Source organism: Podarcis muralis, chromosome 12 (genome assembly GCF_964188315.1).
Source record: "Podarcis muralis chromosome 12, rPodMur119.hap1.1, whole genome shotgun sequence".
In the NCBI taxonomy this organism is placed as follows: domain Eukaryota; kingdom Metazoa; phylum Chordata; class Lepidosauria; order Squamata; family Lacertidae; genus Podarcis; species Podarcis muralis.
Window position 1 is genome coordinate 24,032,917 of NC_135666.1, and position 6,585 is coordinate 24,039,501.

The window sequence follows — 6,585 nt, forward strand, 5'->3', positions numbered from 1 at the left end:
ACCCGGTTCCCCAGATTACGAGACTACCGCTCTTAACCACTACACCACACTGGCTCTCACCACACTGGAGAAAAAGTCTCTCTATCCACTTTCTTCACACCATGCCTAATTTTATACACTTCTAGCACAGCCTTCCTTACCCACCTTCCCCTGCCCTCAAGCCCCAGATATTGTAACCTTTCTTTGTTCTCTGTGTTTTGCAACTCCAAAAACAAACTGGAAAAGTTCCTCTCCCACCCCTAAGCCTGTCAAAAACAAGCTGACCTCACAAACCAGTACAGTATTTGTACAGCTCCCTTAGGTCTGGTGTACTGCCGTGATCAATTAGGGGGAGAAATGTATTGAGGGAAGCAAGAGGAAGCAACTTCAAATTTTGCATAACTTTGGACTTATTTGTTTATTTATACCCCAGGAAAATAAATCCCATGTGTTCATGAATGATTTATTTTACTTTCAGTGAAGCAGTGACCACCAAACTCGAGAAAGTGCATGCATTTAAATACATTAGAGAAACGACAAAATTAACATAGCATATGCCAAGACTCAAACAACATCCCCCCACCCTTTGCCAGCCACCTTTGAGAAGGACTGACTAAGAGGGGAGGAAGTGCTGCAATAAATGGAAAGCAGCAAGATTCTTTATCAGGCTTTACTTCTGAAATGTAAATCATTGCATATTTTTAGAACTGGCTCATGCCCTCATTAGAGGTGGGTGAGGAGTGAGATGTTACGGTTAGCATGTCACTTAATTGGACACCCAGCGTGCAGAATGTTTTAACATTTTAATTCCTGATGCAGAGCCTTTGCTTTGTTGACTGAATTGTTCCGCTAATGCATAAATTACCGTATTTTCCCATCTATAAGATTTAAGAAAATGGGGGAGATGTATCCTTGCATAAGACGCCCCCTAATTTTTGACATTATTTTTTAGGGGAAAAACCTAGTCCTATACACGAAAAAAATGCGGTAATTTATATTTATCACACAAGGCAAAGCAGACCTTTTCTCTCTCGCCCCCTGCTGAATCTGGAATATGAGGAATTGACTTCACTGTCCTGCTGTGGGACAGCACCATGGGAAGAATTGGTTTTGTATAAATGATGCTAAACTGTGTCTTTGACTCCCTCTTACAGTTGAAGTAATTGATGCACACACTGTATTATAAAAGGTAAAAGAAAGAGGAAAGGACCCCTGAACAGTTAAATCCAGTCAAAGGCGACTCTGGGGTTGCGGCGCTCATCTTGCTTTTCAGGCCAAGGGAGCCGGCATTTGTCCACAGACAGCTTTCTGGGTCATGTGGCCAGCATGACTAAACCGCTTCTGGCACAACGGGACACCGTGACGGAAACCAGAGCGCACGGAAACACCGTTTACCTTCCCGCCACAGTGGTACCTATTTATCTACTTGCACTGGCGTGCTTTAGTTGGCAGAAGCTGGGACAGAGCAATGGGATTCAAGTGGATTTGAGCCACCCACCTTCCGATCAGCAATCCCAAGAGGCGCAGTGGTTAGACCACAGCGCCACCGACTCCCCAAGCTTTACCTTTTTATATTATAAAACTGTCCACAAGACTTTTGGGGCACATGAGTTGAAGGCACTTCCAAATTCAAACAGCAACTACAGACTATATGTTTATATATACAAACTCAATTTGGGACAGAGTAACCTGAAGGGCGGCTTTCAGTTGTACCAATTTGCCCATGCCTTGCAATCTGCTTCTGCAGCCCTGTTTGTCTCCCCATTTCTGAAGCAGGGATAGGGAAGAAATTCAGTTCACATTTAAAGGAAAAAGTACCTAATTCACACAAACCGAAACCCAGCCATTTTTTGAACTTCACACTTCTCTGATTCTTTTGAGGCAGTTCTCCAGCCAAAATGCATTAAATGTGCATATAAGTGCACGTGTTAGTCAATATAACATTTAAAATGCATTATATTTGGGGAAAACCACTTTGGAAAATGTGTATATTGGGCAACTGTGTATATACAATTTTGTATTTTAGGAGAAAATCGCTGATTAATTTTCATGAGGGCTTAAAACAACAACACCAAGCTGATATGGAGAACTGAATTTAACATTGGGAAAATGAGATATGGAGAAGAACCCAAACTGACAGATTCATCCATCACACTTGTGAACACAAACAGGTTGGCGGGTGCAAAGGAGAGGGCTTTTTCTGCAGTGGCCCCACATCTGTGGAACTCAGTGCCAAGTGAAATCAATATATTTCCTTACAAGTTTTAAAGCAAACCTTGAAAACGTGTCTTTTCTCCTGCTTTTCAGGTTAGCTGTGGAAACCTGTGGTGCTGTTTCTAATCTGATGAAATTGTGCTTCATGATAGTACTGGCTTGTTTTTAACGTGCTGCCTATTTTAGGGTTATGGGATGTTTTAAAGTTTGAAACTGTTTCTTTTTTTATGTTGCTGTTGCACACTGTTTAGTTCATCCATTTATGTCTGCTGGTTTGTGAGGAAATATTCCTGAAATGTGGGATAAAAATGTACCAATATTTCTTCTTTTTTAAAGAAAAATCATAGCTGGGACTTTTCAATTTAAGTTCAGCTGCACCAACTCTAAAATAGTGACTAATAGGACCGTGTCACAAGCATGAGTCTGACCAAACTGCGGGAGGCAGTGGAAGACAGGAGTGCCTGGGGTGCTCTGGTCCATGGGGTCATGAAGAGTCGGACACGACTAAACGACTAAACAACAACAGGACTGTGTCACATGGCAGGAGGCATTGCTAATGGCGCAGCGGGCAGCATACCAGATATCAGAAGGAAAAGTTTGAATATGCAGAGGAAGACCCCCCGGAATCCAGCCTTGAATACTGATGTTTAGTTTATTATTTATCTATTAGATTTCTTAGCCACCCTTTACTATAAGGCCTCAGGGTGTGACCCAACAATAAAATATACATCTCTAAATTTATAACATACAAACACACAGACACAAAATCCTCCTGGCATAAATTGCAGATCTATGCCTCTGGAACAGCTGTCATTAAACATGAAGAACAGGTACAAGTTGGGCTACCCTCCTTGAAACTAGAACTATGCAGATATTCAGATTCCACCTACAGCCACAAGAGTTTGCTGCAGTCTCATATTCTGCATTCTCCCTCTTCAAGGTGAAGGCTGATGGCCTCCTGTCAAGTCACTTTCACATGACAGCAGCCCCACACTTCACACATAGCTGCCCAACCTCAGGCTTCAAGGCTATCTGATGGCTTTCTTTTGCTGCCCAGTCCAACTCGAATGTTGCTTGTCATTCAACCTCCCTGCACCACACTCCCTTTCTTGCTTTCTTTCACCACTTTTGGCATTCAGTTCCCTCTGCACTAAATCACATCTATTGATTTATTTAGATAATTGATATACCACCCTTTGTACAAGCCACAGGGCTTTCTACAACAGGCAAGGTTTTGTGGTTTTTTTTTTAAAGCTATATAGGAACACAGTCCTTCAAAAACACATGATGAATCAGCAAAGAACAACTCCTAATAGCTGCTGCAGCAACAGCAATTGGGATTCTCCTCCCCCAAACGCTTGTCAAAAAAGATGCATCTTAGCCAGCCACTGAAACGTATAATGAGATGGGTCCAGATGCACCTTAGCAGGGAGGGAGTTCCACATATGAGGGGCCACCACTGAAAAGGCCCCTTTCCCAGGTCCCTATTCCACACATGTCATAATGGTTAGGGACCATCTGGTGATCTTAAAGGCTGCTTGCGAAAGTGTCCCTCAGCTTTCTCCACTTGTAGTTATGCTGATTTGCAAGAGTGCCATTTAGCAAATGAAAAGGCAAGGGAGGTTAGTAGATTGCAGCCTGTGGATTGTGCATGATGTGAAACACAACCGTGTTCCGTCTTTCCCTCCAGTAACCTTTTCCTCAGACAGATGCTAACCAGGACTCGGCTGCTTGACTTCTGGAGCTTGTGCTGCTTTTCCAGCAATTTCAATCCTCGCCGCAGAGCATTTCCCGGGAAATTGTGACTTCTCTGGAAAAAACTGCTCTCCTTGGTTATATTGGCTTCCTTTACACTTTTGAGTCACCGTGTCATAGATCTGTGGTTCTATTTCTCTCTCTTTTTTAAAATAACTTTTTTATTCAAAATTAAAACAAAACATATTATCCAGAAACGTATCATCCTTATTCCCCCCATTTCCCCTCCCTCTCCCCCCACAAAACCCACCCACCCCCACCCCCAACTTCCCTGAGTTCCAGTCTTTGATTTCTCTAAAAATGCTATTTTCTGCATGTTACACAGTTGTATAGATCCTCAAACTATTTAGCTGATTATTATCAATAAAAAGTTTGTGAATGTTTATTCAAAGCCAGCCAAGGAGTCCAGTTCGCTTTGTTGCATCTTCAAATACTTTGTAAAGGGTTCCCATTCATCTTTAAAGTCACAGTTTTGCCAGTTCTGCATAGTCCATCAATTTTTCTTGCCAAGATTCTTTAGTTGGGGTTTCTTCAGTCTTCCATCCTTGTGCTATTAAAACTCTCGCGGCCGTTGTCGCATACATGAAGATGTTTTTCAGCTTTTTTGGCAGATCTTTCCCTGCAATCCCTAATAAAAATGCTTCAGGTTTTTAAACAAATGTTAAATGGAACATTTTCTTCAATCTGTTGTATATCATTTCCCAATTTTTTTAAATTACCTTACAATCCCACCACATATGATAAAATGTCCCCTCCTTTTCCTTACACTTCCAACATATATTTGAACTAGTTTTGTACATTTTCCCTAACTGCACTGGTGTCGTGTACCATCTGTACATCATCTTCATGTAATCCTCCTTCAATAGGGAACAATCTGTAAATTTTAAATCAGTTTTCCATAATTTTTCCCAATCTTCCATCATAACGTCGTGACCTACATCCATTTAACCATAACTGATTTTACCTCTTCATCTTTCGTCTCCCATTCTAACAGTATGCTGTATGTGGCCTTCAGTAATTTCACTTTCCCTTCGATCACTTCCATTTGAAACCTAGATCTTGTATAACTAAATCCTTTCTTACTGTCTTCTTTATGTGTTTCATATAGTTGTCGATAATGCAACCAACTCTGAAAGTGGTCTTTGATCTCATCATAATCTCTTAATTTCCATTTTCCATCATGTTCCTTTAATAAATCAACATACGTTTATGTTGGTTTATGTTGTGGTTCTATTTCTCCATGCTGCAGACTATTGTACACAGTCAAGGGCCACATTCACACCATACATTTAAAGCACCACGATACCACATTAAACAATCATGGTCTCCTTGTAAATAATCCTGGGAGCTGGAGCTAGTTAAGGGTGCTCAGAGTCGTTAGGAGATTCCGCTATTCATTTTCCGGAGCTGCAATTCAAAGAGTGGTTTAACGATCAGTCCCTCTTTCCAGGGAACTCTGGGAATTCTAGCTCTGTGAGGGGACTAAGGGACTCCCAACAACTCTTAGCATTCTTAACTAACTACAGCTCCCATAATTCTTTGGGGAAAGCCATGACTGTTCAAAAAAGGCACCATCAGGCTTTAAATGTATGGCTTGAATGTGGCTAATGTCTCCCACTTTGGGTCCTCCTAAGAGTGGGCTTTAGAAGGGAGTCGATTTTTGTTCCCATATTACTATTTCCATATTTTGTGGATCTTCTTTCTCTGGAATCACCATCTTTTCAATGACTTCATTACTACTATAGCCCAAAGTTCTACAACAGAATTTGCTACCAAGAGATGTGAGGACCACCAACTTGGAAGAGTGTAGCTCAGTGAGGGAACACACACATTATATCCAAAAGGTCTTGGATCCAAACCCCGTCATCTCCCAGGTAAGGTTGGGAAGAGGCCACTATCTGAAACCCTGGAGAGCTGCTGGCAGTCAGTGTTGATAAAACTGGAAGGGCTGGTGGAGTCCATTCCCTCTTAGCCCCATTGATTTGCAGGACCTGTTTGGGACATGACCAGACACTACATTCTCAATTACATCAGGGGGGAAGCATCCTTAGGGAGAATCTGCTGCCTCCACTTGGGTCAACCTTGAGTGCCTCTAGCTCCCCTCACTTCACCTGGGACAGGTTCCCTGGTAGTTTGGGTTCAGGGGCCTTCCAAATGGAGTGCTAAGGTAAATTTGTTGCCCATTCCATCCTTTGGAGGCATCAGTCACGACTATGAGTTTCTGAAAGCTGAGGTCCTCAGTATAATTGTGGGCACCCCTGGCAATATGCAAGGCAGGCTGCTCCTAGTGGACAGTTACATCACTACAGGAACTACCCAAGTGCAGCATCTCAGCCCAGAAGTCCAGATCTAAAGTTTCAAGAGCTCTGGCTAACTGTGTATATTGCTGCCGCACACTGTAAGTTTAGACTTGTATCTGAAGAGCGTTCCTGATAGGAAAGCACTGTTGTCTGTCGTCCTCACAGTCTTTAATATGTTATTCCACTCAGAGGCAATATCCAGTTATCATATTGTAGAGAACGGAACAACCCTACGTCAGGCAGACATTTCATTATCCCACAGGATATTAAAATCTTGATATTAAAGTTGCCAACGTTTCGATAACAAAAATGACTCTGCGAATGATTGCTCCTTTGA